Source organism: Nuphar pumila, chromosome 7 (genome assembly GCF_984573655.1).
Source record: "Nuphar pumila chromosome 7, dmNupPumi1.hap1.1, whole genome shotgun sequence".
In the NCBI taxonomy this organism is placed as follows: domain Eukaryota; kingdom Viridiplantae; phylum Streptophyta; class Magnoliopsida; order Nymphaeales; family Nymphaeaceae; genus Nuphar; species Nuphar pumila.
This window is the reverse complement of record NC_143255.1, coordinates 15,537,639-15,553,065: the sequence shown is the minus strand read 5'-3', so window position 1 is coordinate 15,553,065 and position 15,427 is coordinate 15,537,639. Positions and strand designations below refer to the sequence as shown.

Sequence of the window (15,427 nt, the reverse complement as noted above, 5' to 3'; positions counted from 1 at the left end):
CCACCAAAATAGATTTTCTATGCCAAAACACACACTACCAAAAAAGATTTTATGTGCACAAAAATACATATATAATCAGATTTTTTGTGCAAAAAAACAAAGCGCGCGCACACACACACACACATATATATATATATATATATATATAATCATATTTGTTGTGCACATAAATACACCACCAAAATAGTTTTTCTGTGCACAAAAACCCATCACCAAAACAATTTTTTTTGTGCATAAAAACCCATAAAAAACACATGGATATAATCATATTGGGTGAAACCCAAAATCCAACACATAAATTTCAGATTTACGTAAAACCCAAATCCAACACGAGAGCAGATCCTGTCAAATATTGGGTGAGATTAGTAATCTCACCCGGCGTTTACAACCACAAAACCCACCCCTCTCTACTATAGCCATGTACAAAGTGGGACCCACAAAGGGGTGGATTTTATAGTTGCAAACGTTGAGTGAGATTGCTAATCTCACCCAACGTTTGACAAGATATGCTCTCATCCTACATAACATAAATTCCATATTTGCGTAAAATCCAAATCTAACACAACATAAATTCTAGATTTGCATGAAACCCAAATCCAATACAACACAAAATCCGGATTTATATAAATCCCAAATCTAACACAATATAAACTCTAGATTTGCATAAAACTCAAATCCAACACAACATAAATTCTAGATTTAAGTGAAACCCAAAATCAACATATACACAATGTAAATCCAGATTTATTGAGCAAATGTACTGGTTCTATACTTCACACTCAAGGTTTGAGCATAGTTTAAAAACTCGTTGGGTTGACCCGGTGACTCAATCGAGATCACCTAGTCATTGGGTCAAAAACCAGGTTGATCTCCATTTTAACAGAACTCGATTGAGTCATCCCATGACTCGGTCGAGTGATCGGTGAGTCATGCATATATATACATATATAATATATTATATATATACTTACATATATATTATATATAATTACATATATTATATAATATAAATATGATGTATATTATATATATATATATATGATTATATATGTAAATATATTATAAAAATATGATATAATATATATTATATATAATATATTGGTAATATATTACATAATATAGATAATAATCATAAAATATACATATATTTATATATTTTATATAAAATATAAAGTTAACATGACCCAGCTGAGTCATCGAGTTGACCCAGTAGTCACGAGTCACTCAAGGATGAGCAGAGTGAGGAGTCACTGGGTTTTAAAACCTTGGGTTAGAGTGTACCCTACCTCTACAATACGTTGGAATCAAGAGCCCTTTATAAAGGTTGGAATCAATAGCCCTTCAAAAATGCCAATGGAGTCGCTTCCAAAAGGCCGGAGAGAGAGAGAGAGAGAGAGAGAGAGAGAGAGAGAGAGAGGGAATAGCGAAGGAGAGAGACAACTAAAGAGGGAAAGGGAGATGGCCTTCAAGCAAAACCATCCTCCTTCCCCTTTGGGGTTGCCCTAGGCGTGGGCCCCACTTCCCATATTTTTTCACTTAAAACCCTCTCCAATTGGATTCGCATTTCAAGTAGAGAAAATTCTAAATCCAATGGGGAGCTACACCCTTGGGTCCCACTGGGTCCATTTACAAAAAATTGAGATCCATTTACTAGATCTGATACTACCATTGAAATATCCAAATTAAAATTCAAACACGTATTTAAACATAAATTTATTTTTATTTCTCAGAAAATTAAATAAACAAAATTCAACGGCATTACTGGATAAATAAAATAAATGGATTCACTAAGAATTGAGAATGTGCAGTCGGTGATGGGGGAGGGTTTCCCTTGGATTATCCAGAAAAAAAACAAAGTAAAGCTTCAAGTAGCAACCAGGTCCACCGAGTTGGGTCCATATACAAGTGTGGACCCTCCACATTTGGATCCGTTTTCTGTTTAAGTTTAACCAGATCCATATCCGATCTGTTCAATGTAAGCTGGGTGTATTCCCTGGTGAAAGGGAGGGACCTCAAGGGTTTTACTGACTGCAGGCCAACCAATGTGCGGTCGGTGATGGAGAGGGTTTTCCTTGGATTATAAAAAAAATCAAAGTAAAGCTTCAAGTCGTAACCGGGCACAAAAGTATACTGCAAGATCCGAGTTGGATCCACGTACAAGTGTGGACCCTCAAATTTTGGATCCGTTGTATGTTCAAGCTTAACCAGATCCATATCCGACCCGTTTACATTACCATGGATCCATTTAACCGAACCGGTTTCCTAACGAACACCCACTTGGCTCTTAGAAACCCTAAAACCCCAAGTCTCCTCTATGTATTAAGAGAGCACCGTAATCGTTGCGTTGTCTCTCTCTACCGTTCGCGCTTCTTCCTCAAGAGTTCGCAGGTTTTTCTTCTCACTCTTCCCGTCGAATAATTATCTTGGTTCTCTTTTTCTGCTATTTTTTTGGCGTTTTTTCTGAGTTTTTTCAATTAGTATTGCAGGAAGAGACGCTCAGAGGCCATCCTTCAGCCATTAAAATGTCTGCCGGGTACTAATTTTCAACTTTTTACCCTCATATTCTTCGTTTTTTATTTGGTGGTGTCGAAGATTTTGTTTGTTCTCTTGGTGGGTGTTGCGGAAATTTGTTGTTTCTCCTCTTGATTGTGTGATGGGGTTGCTGGGTTTTGTTTTTAGTCTTGTTTCTATTTAATAGTGTCTGGTTTTGTGAAGTACTTATTGTAATTGAACTCGGGATGGAAGTTGAAGATGTGCTTCTTATTTGTTTTGAATTTTAGTGTTGACTTGATAGTGGGTGATTCGAGTAGTTTCTTTGCTGATTTTTCTTTTGGTGATCATATAAATGAGGCTCATGTTTCCATCATAAAAATGTTACTTCGTTACATTATTGGGAATATTCGGTGTCTTTATTCCTTTTTTCTAGTTTGTGATTATTGATGTTGGCTACTATTTATGAAGATTGAAGAGCCTACTAAACATTAGTTAAAATATGTATTTGGTATTCTAGGTCTCAACCATAAATTTCAACATTTTCCTATCAGAGAAAATGTATATGATATCAGCCAACATTGCAGCATATTTGCCTCTTTGCTCGTTCAGCTTGAAATTCAATCTCCAACATGGCAAATTGGAGTGCAAAAAGGAAAAAGAGAGAACGTTGTGACTCAACCACAACATAATTTCGTGGCTATAATTTTCCTGCCAGTTGCTTCTACGATGCCCTTTTCATGATATTATCAAATTGGGTCAAAGTGAAAGTGGAAACTGAAAGTCATCTCTTTTACCATTAAATCAGCACTGCTTTCTACAATCATAAGTTAGCAATGTTGGGATGTCTTTATCAGATTTATGGCAGCTGTGGATTCTAAATCTCGATGCCATAATGTTTTGACATATTAGGAGCCAGCAATGTCACCAATATTTTTAAAATATCATGATAATATCGGTGATTTAAGGCCATCCAATATTATCGAAAATATATCATGATATTTTCAAAATAGCACAATATTAAAGCGAGTGGTATTGTTGGAAAAAGTCATTTTGTTTATATTTTAAGTTTGCATCATCTATTTTTTTGTTTCTTTTATATTTTAAAACTTGATTCTTTATATTTTTTTCAAGAAAAAATGAAATATTATTATTTTCTTATCTTTATTATTATTATTATTTTTCAATTTTTTAAATTCTCAAGGTTTTTTCGAGAAAAATGACCTTTTGAAAATCTCTTCGAGAGAAACCCTCGCTGAGAAATTACCTTGAACGATATATGTGACTATGGGGGCCACATACTTAAGTTTATTATCATTCAGGTATTTGTAAAGACCAGATTATGTAGAATGAGGCGGCAGTTAAGTAACCCCTATCGCGCCCATTCGCCTCTTGCGGTTTATCAAGAAAGAGAATGGATGGTATAAAAACTTCAATGGACAAGTTGTTAACAACTACCCCACGAGCAAATGACTCGGCTTCCCCAGTCATCGAATTTAGCGGAAAGGGACTACTGAAAATTATCCTAGGTGGTAGTTCTCAGGGACTTCTGCAGAAGTAGGATGTATCCGTGGCCACGAATGTCTTTGGGAAATCCTCTCTTGGTCACTGACCGTCCTCTTAGGAGCAGACTCAGCTAGCAATCCGGGGTATCACAAAATACATAACATAATAAACCTTCTGATCTGTCTCGGCTGTTTCTACATTTTGCGTCTGTGCGTACCCACATGCCAGCTAATATCGAAACAATTAATATCCTGTTCACAATATTTGTTTGAACGTGCATGTTTGAGATGGATGAACTGTGTATTATATATGATTATATCCTGTGTCAGTTAATTGCTTCAGCTAACTGTTCTCTGCTTGTGGAATCAATTGTACATGCTAGAAATAGATTATTTTCTGCACAGTTAACTGCTCATGTTATTATAGCTTGAATTACTGTTTAAAATTGCTTATCATGCTAGTATAATGTTTTGCTTTAATTTTGGTTCCTTATTGTCTTGCTTGCGTACCTACCAATTTTTCGTGAAACTGACCCATTTTATGGGCGCAGGTGACAAGTAGGTCTACCAGACAGCCGATGGCAAGATGCGAGATGGCCTGAGATCTCACTCTCCTGCTTGCAGTTTTAAGCCCTGGTTACCTATTTTGGTTTTGAGTTTTGTATAAGGGGAAATCTTAAATTTTGTTCAGCTGAAAGTTTATCATTAATGAATATTTGACTCACTAATTGTCTTGATAAAAATGTTTTTGATAATGATGGTTTTGATGATGGATTTTTATACTAACGTGCCTAAAGTTGTCAACTTGTTTTGTTTTTCAAAAATCATTTTCGCTGATAAAAACTTTGAAAAATGAAAGGTTTTCTAAGTATTTTAAAAAGGTTTACAAGTTTGAAATTTTGGGGCGTTAGATCCACTTTCTTGTCATCTGTAATACCAGACTTAGCACAAATATAAGCAGAAAACTTCATCTAAAAAAGAATATAGCCCCTGGGAGAGTAGGCAACTTCAATACCTAAAAAATATCCTAAAAATCCCAAAACAGACATATCATGATTTTCTTTTAAATCATTTTTAATTTCATTAACTCCTTGTTCATCATTCCCTGTTATTATCATGTCATCCACGTATAGCACAAGAACAACAATATTGATACTTACTTTTAACAAAAAGAGCATTGTCAGTATAACAATAATGAAATCCCAAATGAATCATGACACTACTAAATCTATCATAGCAGGCTTTTTGGGCATGTTTGAGAACGTATAACGCTTTTCTTAATTTAAAAATTTCTTCTTTGTCAATACTAAAACCTAATAAGGGGTCCATATAAACTTTATTTAATTCTCTATTAAGAAATGCATTTTAGATATCTAGTTGATAGATAAGCTATTTTTGTATGGAAGCTACGACTATTAGGGTTCTAACAATAGTCATCCTAGCTAAGGGGAAAAAATTTCTTCATAGTCATATTCGTATTCTTGAGAATAACCTTTGGCAACTACCCTTCCTTTATATCTTTCTAGACTTTCATCATTCTTGTTTTTAACTTTGAACACTCATCTTCAACTTGTGGTTTTATTTCTTAACGGTAAAGTAGTTATTTCCTATGTTTTGGCTTTCTTAAGGGCATTTAATTCCACCTTCATAGCTTCATTCCAATGAAAGAAGTTTTTTTGGCTTCATTATAATTAGATGGTTTATGATAAGAAGGTAATGCTATTAGGCATGCTCTATAGTGTGGAGACAAGGAGTCATAAGACATAAACCTATTAGGTGTATTGGATGGCGAGAGAAGAATACTTTTTTAAAGCATTTTGATGATTATTTTTCTTACGTTGATTTAAACACGTATGCCTTCACTAGATCTCTCATCTACTATATCAATATCACTATCTATAGTATGATGATCACAAGGTTCTATACTCTCATCATTAGGATAATTATCATCAACATTATCATTATTTAAAGTCTCATTATCATTCCTTGGAGCGAGATCAAATAAAAAATTATAGTCTACTTCCTCTTTTTCATTTCTTTGATTAAAGCCATTCTCATTTTCTAAGAAAGTCACATCTTTAGAAACATAAAGTTTGTTGTTCTTAAAATCAAAACATCTATATCCCTTTTGATTTTTTTTATATCCAATGAAGACACATTCAATAAGCTTGGGGATAATTTATCTCTTTTTTATAGGACTACAAAACATTTACAACAAAAAATCCTATGCCCTTGCCCAATCCGTTTTCCGGATCGGAGATCCTACACAAAGCAACTTTTAGATGAAAAAGAGATTTCACATCTATGGTCGGTAATTTGAGAAAAAAAAAGTTAAATTCAACTTAGGAACAATCCTAATTTTTGGAACAATTTTTTTTTGAGAATCTAAATTTTCAATACTTTTAATTTTTAAAGGTATTCCATTGGCCGTGGAAACACAATAAAAATTTGGGTTAGTGCATATGTCGGATAAAGTAATCTCATGTGGAGTCATATGAAAGAAAGCTCCTGAGTGAAGAATCCATGAGCCCTCACTGGAATATGAAGAGGAGTCTATGACGACACCCGATGTAGAGGATGAAGATTTGAGTATTCGTTAAAGTGCAATAGTTAATCAACAAAATGTGTCCTTTAGCTCTCCTCCACTTTTGCCTTCTTCCTCTTTCTTTGGTGTGGATACTTCTACGGAAGCCACCTAGTTTCTAAGCTTTGGACAAAGAAATCTAATGTGACCCGACTCATTGCAAAAATGACAAATAGGTTTTTTTGATCCTCCATTGTTGTTGTTCCATGAGCCATTTTGCCTTCCAAATTGTGGAGGTCTATATGCTCTAACATTGTTTTCGGGCCTAGATATGATCATTATTTCATCTTCTCTTTTAGCCATGCCAAAACAAATTTCTTCTTGGCATACTTCGGCAACGACATCTTCTAAGGGAAGTGAAGATGTCTTATGAAGAAGAGAAGATTTTACTTGTTGAAGCTTCGAACGTAATCCATACAAAAATTGAAAAAAAATATTCATTTTCCATTTGTTCCCGCCTAAGTTTCATGTCTTTGATGGCCACCCACTTAGGCTCTAATAGTGTCAATTCATCTCAAAGAGGAGATAATGCACTAAAGAAATCACAGACACTCATGTCCCCTTGCTTGGTTCTAATTTTTTATTGCAAGTAATTTTGTCTTGCAAGATCTTTTCTAGTGTACATGTCTTTTATAAACAACCAAGCTTGATTTGCCTTTCTAAATTTGGCAATATTAACACAAATTTTCATTATTACATTATTCATGAATCATGGAAGGATCTTAGCATGATTACTCTCCCAATCTTCTATTCTTGATTGATGATCTTCAATGGCTTTGGATCGAACATCTCCTTCAAGAGCCTTCTCTTGACTTCCTTCAAGTTTGGTGAATTTGAGTTGAGTTTCAGGAATCGTGCCCATCACATATCCCCAAAGCTTCTTTCTTTTGAGGTTGTTCTCCACAGTAGAGGCTCACATCATGTAGTTGGTACCATTGAATTTGAAAGAAAGATCAATCTTTTGTTTATGCCCCATTTGAATGATAAGGAAAGAGAACAAGAGAAATGTAGAACACTATGACCACTTGCAAGTACCACGATCTCACAAACACTTTTGGATGCTTCTTCATGAACACAAACACTTTCCTCAAGATTGAGAGCCCTATAACTCTGATACCATGTAATGAAATGAGCGAAAAACAAATACAATCCAACTAAGGGCATACAAACACACAATACAATGTGCGCAGCCACAAATCCACTTAAGGATAACACAATAAGCCAACTAGGGCTTGCAACATAATGTAAAAAAATATACTTTATTGATAAAATGCTTAGTAAGAAGCATAAGAATAAATGGGGACAATATGTCCCTATTTATACACAAGAGAGGGAGCCTTGGGAGCTCCCATAGAGCCCCTTATATTATATAAAAAATACATTTAATAAAAAACAAAAAACTACCTAACTAACCTATTCCTAACCTAGGGGTGGCAAAATCTGACCCGACCCGCCAACCCGCTTCTTAGCCGGGTTAGGGTTTGGCTTAAGCGGGTTCGTGTCGTAAACGAGTTGACCCGCCTAACCCGTTTATTAAACGGGTCGTGTTCGTGTTCGTGTTAGGGGTATGCCAACCCGTTTGACCCGTTTAATAAACGGGTTAGGCGGGCGGGTCAACCCGTTTACACGAACCCGCAACCTGTTTATATATATTAACTTATGATACTTATCTAACCCTAAAGTGTAAAGTTAGGTATTCCAGACTTTCAGTCCTTCCTTCCTACCCATCCGCAGCCGAGAGCCCGAGATCTCTCCTCTCCACCTCGTTGCCATCACTGCACAGGCGCACACCACCACCCTCTTCTCTCCTCCGTCTTGTTCCTCCTCTTGGTTTGACAATGGCACCCAAGCAAAGCAAGTCCAACGTTTCGTCTCTCCCGCTGAAGGCACCTCATTTTTTTGATCTTGAAGGAGGGGCTAGAATAAGTAATAGGTATATTACTACTGTCTGTCTTGATTTGTTGTGGTTTGTTATTCACTTTTTTTAAAGGTCTTCCCATTCCCATCGTTTGGCAACACTGTCACACTGCTATATTACTGCTCTCTCTCTAGTGTTGGTTGAATTCTTGTGACGGTAATGCTTGGGTCTTTTTATTTTTCTCCATAATAGGCCACCAGGATCACCAAGGGTCTGAGGCACGACTGGTGGCAGCATGCATCCCCTCTCTGCCTACATTTTGGTTTTTTCATGGGTGCCTTGCATTCCTCAAAGCTTATGAAAAACTCTCATTGTCCCCCCAAACGGCTGTCAAAACCTTGTTTTATATTCCCAAGAAATTCTTATTACCCAACTTGTAAAAGCTCTTCTGTTGGCTTTTAGAGACCCAAAAGATTGCAAGTAAAAAATGTTGGTTTTCCCATCCTAAGAGGAAGCGAGGAGTTCTCTGGCTCAGGATTTAGTTTGTGGGTTGCTTTCTTCTGGGGGCTTCTGGGGTTCAGGATCTTTTAAAATCTTTATTCAGAAAAAAGAAAAAATGATAGAAAAACAAGTATTTTCTTTTTCTTGTTTGGTTTTATCCCTGGTTTTGATTTCAGTCTTTGAGCTGCCATGATTGGTAAAGATAATAGGGACAGGTTGATTGGTTTGTTGAGAAACCATGGTGGCTTTCTGAATGCGTGTAAGGGTGTTGATTGTTAAACTAGGGCTTTTATTACTGAGAAGGAGCATAATTGTATTTTGAAGGCTCTTCAAGGGAGCAGTCTTTTTCCTTATCCTGTTGTTGGGACACCCATTTTTTTCCTGTTTTTGTTTCTTTTTTGTTTTTTTATGCCAAAGAGAGGAATTAGGCCTCTTAAAATTTGATAAACATGGCACATGGGTTTTGATTGTAAAAGACGAACTAGAAATTGGGTGTTTTTAAAGAGATTATCTTTTGGGTCAGAGTTTTTCTTTCTTCTTATTCTGGGTCTCTAGTTTCTATGATCCTTTGAAACTGGGATATATTATAGAAGCCCCCGAAAGGTTTCCCTTTTCCATAGTTCCTTTTCCCCATCTGGTTCTATGGTATCAACCTCAAGGCTGCTTAGTTTTCATGAAAGAAAGAGCACTAGAGAATTATTAACTGCAAGGCAGCTTAGTTTCCATGAAAGGAAGATCACCAGAGAATTACCAAATACAAGGCAGCCTAGTTTCATTGAAAGGAAGCTCACCAAAGAATTGTCAAATGCAAGGCAGCTTAGTTTCCCTGACAAGAAGGGCAAAAGAGAATTATCAATAAAGAGGGGTGATAGTCCTTTGCATTCGGCTTGTAGAGCTGGGGACCTGTTGCGGGTTCCACACGAGTATCCATGTTCGTTGGTCCACTGGGTTGGATATGTGTGAAACTTGAGATAACCCAACCAGTAGGACTGATGAGCTTGGTGTTACAAAACTGCAACTGAGTCAAGTCCACAAGTGTTCAATACCTAGATTGGATTTGGTCAATCTGAATCTCTATCTTGGCGTACTTAAGGTCATCGACATTCAGATCATAGACTAAATTGGGTTAGGGGCATAGTTTGGTTTTGTTTTTGTGTTTAGGAGTGAATTTATATTGTTATTGGGACCAGATCCTCATCTAGAAAGTATGTCTGGATCTGAATGGGAAGAAGTTAGATGTATTGGAGATTACTCAATCTCTGCTACTGGTGGACTTCCTATAGTTTTGAATTAGAACATTAGAGAACATATTTTGAAATAGTTCAATTCATTGTTGCAGAATTGTATTAAGATTTGATTGACCTTGAGGATTCATATTCCTCTAGGAAATTTTTTTGCTATTCGAGTATTTGATTTAGTCTTTGTATTTTACTTAAAATATTTTGCATGCAGATGAGATTAGTGACCTATAATATTTTATCAATTTTGTTGCTATTCGACTAATTGATTATTGTAGTGTGGTGATTAAGCAACTTAAGCTTTATGGTCTTGATCACACATTTATTATGTATGATCATATGTATGATACCTTTGACTGACAACTATTATTTTTTCCCTATGTTCTTTTACTCTATTCAGGTAGTATTAAATATTACTTTCAATTAGTAATGGACAACGTTGTGGATATATCTGCTGAAGGTCCAGAAGAAATTATTTCTGAGGATGTTCGTGTTACGCCATCTACAGTATTAAGTGAAGAGAGTTCTAGTATTAGACGGAAAAGAAAACTAACCTCTAATGTTTTGGAAGTATTTAAGCAACTTCCAATTAGAGAAGATGGGATAAAGAGAGTTGTATGTAAATTATGTAACAAACCCTACCTAGCAGATAGCAAGAATGTGACCAAAAATTTAAAGCGTCATATGCTTGCATGTCCAAAATTGAAAACTAAAGACATAGGTCAATTATTCCTTGCAAAATCAGAGGGAACTATGTCTTTACAAGTTTCTAAGTTCGATCAACAAAAGTATCGAGAATTGGTAACAACAATGATTCTTAAGCATGAATTGCCTTTTCAATTTGTTGATTATGATGGATTTCGTTCATTGATTACCTATGTATGTGATGAGGCCAAACACATTAGCAGAAACACAACTAAGGCAGATGTTTTAAAGATGTATAAAAAAGAGAAACACAAACTCAAAGATTTGTTGCAATCTATTCCAGGAAGGATATGTTTAACATCTGATTTGTGGACATCTATAACTACTGATGGGTATATATGTCTCACTGCAGACTTTGTTGATGAAAATTCAGTATTGCAAAAGAAAATTCTAAATTTTTCTGCAATTCCAACTCCACACACTGGAATAGTTATATTTGAGAAAATTTATACATTGTTGACTGAATGGGGTATAGAGAAAAAAATATTTTCGATTACACTGGACAATGCTTCTGCAAATGATGTATCTGTTGAGTTGTTGAAGAGTCAGCTTACATTGAAGGATGTATTATTATGTGATGGTGAATTCTTCCATATTCGTTGTTGTGCTCATATCCTGAATTTGATAGTTCAAGAAGGGCTGAAAGAGATGGATGATTCTGTTAAAAAAGTCCGAGAGAGCATAAAATATGTGAAAGGGTCACAAGGTAGAAAACAAAAGTTTTTGGAGTGTGTTAGGCAAGTTTCTTTGAATAATAGTAAAGGATTGAGACAAGATGTCCCTACAAGATGGAATTCAACTTATTTAATGCTTGAAGGTGCTATTATATATCGTCATGCATTTCTTCATTTACAGTTGAATGATTCAAATTACAAGCATTGTCCGTCGATAGAAGAATGAGACAAAGTTGAAAAGATTTGTGACTTCTTGAAGTTGTTTTATCGTGTGACATGCTTATTTTCTGGATCTACATGTTCTACATCAAATTTATATTTTCAAGAAGTGTTTCTAATCCACTTAAGCATAGTCAAGGGTATGCGAAGCTCGGATAGGTTTATTAAATGCATGGCAACACAGATGAATCTTAAATTTGAGAAGTATTGGAAACATCACAGTCTGATCTTAGCTATGGCCACTGTTTTGGATCCACAATACAAGCTACAGTTTGTGGAATTCTTATATAATAAAGCAGGAGTTCCTTGTGAGGCGATACAAGTTCGTGAGAAGATATTTGCTCTTTTTGATATTTATATGCAGAACAGTCCTAAAGCTTCAAATGTCAAATCTTCAATTCCTCTGGATAAAGGTTTAGAACGTGGTTCAAATGATAACTCACTTTTTATGGTAATTACTTCTAATACATATATTTTCATTACTATATTTGTCAATGTTTTTTTAATAAGATTTCTTTTTTGTGTAGGAGTTTACTTTATTTGAGAACTCTGGGAGTGCGAATAAAGCACAAAAGTCACAATTAGAATTATATCTAGAAGAGCCTCGAATTGATTGGAATTCTAAATTGAATGTTCTTGATTATTGGAGAACAAATAAATTTCGATATCCAGATCTTGCTCTCATGGCGTGTGATGTATTGAGTATTCCTATCTCCACAGTTGCTTCAGAATCTGCTTTTAGCATTGGTGGTAGAGTATATGATCAATATAGAAGCTCTTTGAAACCTGATACGGTAGAAGCGTTAATTTGCACTCGAGATTGGTTGTTTCATGCTAATGGTAATCCATAATCTTATGTTTTTTTTCTTATACAAAGTATCGAATAATTTGTGGAGTTTGATTAGTGAGTTCTATGTTACTAACTATTTTATGATGTAACTAACTATTTTATGGTATAACAGAAAATTTAGTATTATTGGAGGAGCTGACGGAGGATATTATTGATTTGAACCCAACTGTGACCGCGAGTGAAGTTGTAGAATCTCTTGAATGCTCAAATTAAAATACCAATATTTTGTAAGTTACTTGTAAAAATCTTGATACTTATGTTTTTTTGTTTCATATGTTGTATCTTAATAATTTAACTTACTCTTTTAATTTTTTTGTGTAGGGTCATGATCTTTGGAGGATTGAAACAATTGATGATTTGATGTTAATGTTGATTGTTGACACAATGTATCTGATGATTATTGTTTAAATGTTATTGTGATGTAGAAGTTTAATTATTTATGTTTATCTTGATGATTGTAAGACAACTTGGTGGATATGTTTGTAGTATGGTTGTAATTTGTAAGACAATTATGTTGATGTTGTCTTTATGTTTATGACTTTATGTTGAAGTTTTATGTTAATGTTGGTAGTACAATTTCATATTGAGATTTGCAGAAAAAAAGTATAATATGTATTTTTTTTGTGTTTCTAATTGTGTTATTCGGGACCGTAGGTTTTATATCTATCCATGTAATTACCCATGCACATTGTGTTTATGTTGAGTAAGGATGTGCCTTGCTTGGTCCAGTGGCATCAATTAATGCACATGGATGATTGATTTTTAGTCCTGTATTTTATCCCTCCGTTGGTAGCTTGGTATTCTTAGTGGAATACCAACTTGACTGTTCCAGGTGCTGCTTACACCAATTCAGTGAGCCATAGTAATGGAATATGCTTCTGGCGGTGAGCTAATGTTGAGAGAATATGCAATGCTGGGAGATTCAGTGGGCTTTTTGAGGGAATATTCCCTTAGTCTTTTCTGTTTTCTTATTTTTATTTGTTTCGTTAATTGGTTTGGAGACTGCATTTTGGTTAGGCTTGAGGAAGCTGAAGAAAGTGAAGAGTAATGGGCAAACACTTGCAGTTAATGAGGTGTGTGTTTTTCCTTTTTTCTAATTCTCAGTTATCAAACTTTTTGCTATTCAAAATGCATTTTTGTGCATGTATCGAGTTATTGTATATGATGAACACACAATTAAAAGATATAGTTCTGGCTAATAGTGAGTGTTTTTTTCTTTTCAATAGTGTAACAAATCATTTTGATCAATTGCATTTTTCGCCTCCATGCATCTGGAATAAGTTTGTTGTTTATTGGTGCCTTAGGTTTCCTAACCTTTGTTGCTGATTAGTTGCGTTTTCAGCTAATGTTGGATTGCAATTTTTACTGATTGTGAGCAGTTATATTTATGCACACTAACTTTGAATTTGGTTCTTAGTTTTTATGGGTTTTAAATTGTTTATGTAGCTGATTTTTACAATTATCATGGATAATGTAATATGTTGAAGGCATTGCATCTAGTTTGGTTTTTAATGTTTTTGTTTTGAAATTTAGTAAGGCATCTAGTGAATCATTCGTGTCATTCATGTGTATACTTTTATTATTTTGGTTATTTCAATTGTTCTTTTGTAATATGAGGATCGGGTTTTTGTTGCCTGTGTAGACAATCCTTTTCTTAAAATGTTGGTCATTGATGCATTTAGAACAGGCAAGGTTTTTTTTCCAGCAAACAAGGACAAAAGACTGCCAAAAGATGTTTTAGTACGTTTCATCTACAGATGATGAAAATATCTTCATTGACTTCTGCGTCAGGTTCAAATCTTCTCTACATATACACATTTTCAGGTTCTCTCTCAAGGCCAGCATTTCAGGTTCTCTCTCAAGGCTGGCTGTAAACCATGGCTGCCTTGGCCAGACCAATGAGGATTTCTCTGACCTTAAAATCCATGAGGGCCAAGACCAACCTTAGGGTTCCCAGTTCTCTCCATTGTCATCACCAGAAAGGCACTGACTCGCCCTACTCATCATCGTTCTGAAGAGAGAGGAAAGGGAAGAAAGAAGGTAGATCACCATCCTCCATGCTAAGGCTTGCAGTGAGTTCAATTGAGAATATGGGGATTGCTTTGCAGAGATGCATGTCCCCAAAACAACAAGGGGATTGGAGGGATGCAGTGCTCATGAGCTTCTCTTTTGCTGTCTATATCTACATGTAACATCTCCCATCTGATTGTGTGCTTATTGTGCGTGGATGTCGATTTCTCAACCATCATAAATGATAAAACTCTTGCTTTGCATGGTCCTTAATTACTCATCAGCTTGTTTCTTGTTACTCCATTTCCTGCACAAAATTGCCTAGATCTTCTCGGTTATTGGTACGAGGTTTTGAAAAAAGGAAACGTACATGTCATTCTGCTTCATCAATTGGCAATTTTAGTTTAACTCATCAGTCTGAAGGCCAGTATGATTAGACAGGTTATTCGGGTTACTCGGGTCGGTTATCGTGTCTATGTTATCGGGTCGACCCGTTTAATAAACGGGTCCCCGTGTCGACCCGACTCATTTATTAAACGGGTTAACCATGTCGTGTTGGGTTACCCGTTTAATAAATGGGTTGTGTTCGTGTTTGCCACATCCTACCCGTTTAATAAATGGGTCGTGTTCGGGTTGAGGTATTCTGACCCGCCAACCTGACCCGATTGCCACACCTATCCTAACCTAGTTACATAATGTGAAATGACCAAAATGCCCCTGTTGGGTATTATATATATATATTTTTATATTTAAGAATATAAATATATATAAATACATATTTAAACATTCATAT

General features: G+C 35.5%; 1 long non-coding RNA gene across 2 annotated transcripts; it reads left to right on the top strand.

The window, feature by feature from the left end:
- Nucleotides 1-2,306: 2,306 nt before the first annotated feature.
- Nucleotides 2,307-13,202, top strand: LOC149831262 (uncharacterized). 2 transcript variants are annotated; one of them, XR_016433002.1, is made up of 4 exons: nt 2,307-2,388; nt 2,487-2,533; nt 12,737-12,851; nt 12,946-13,202. It is a non-coding gene; the product is annotated as an uncharacterized LOC149831262 (long non-coding RNA). The 2 variants fall into 2 exon arrangements; XR_016433001.1 differs by having other exon boundaries at nt 2,311-2,388; nt 2,479-2,533.
- Nucleotides 13,203-15,427: the final 2,225 nt, after the last annotated feature.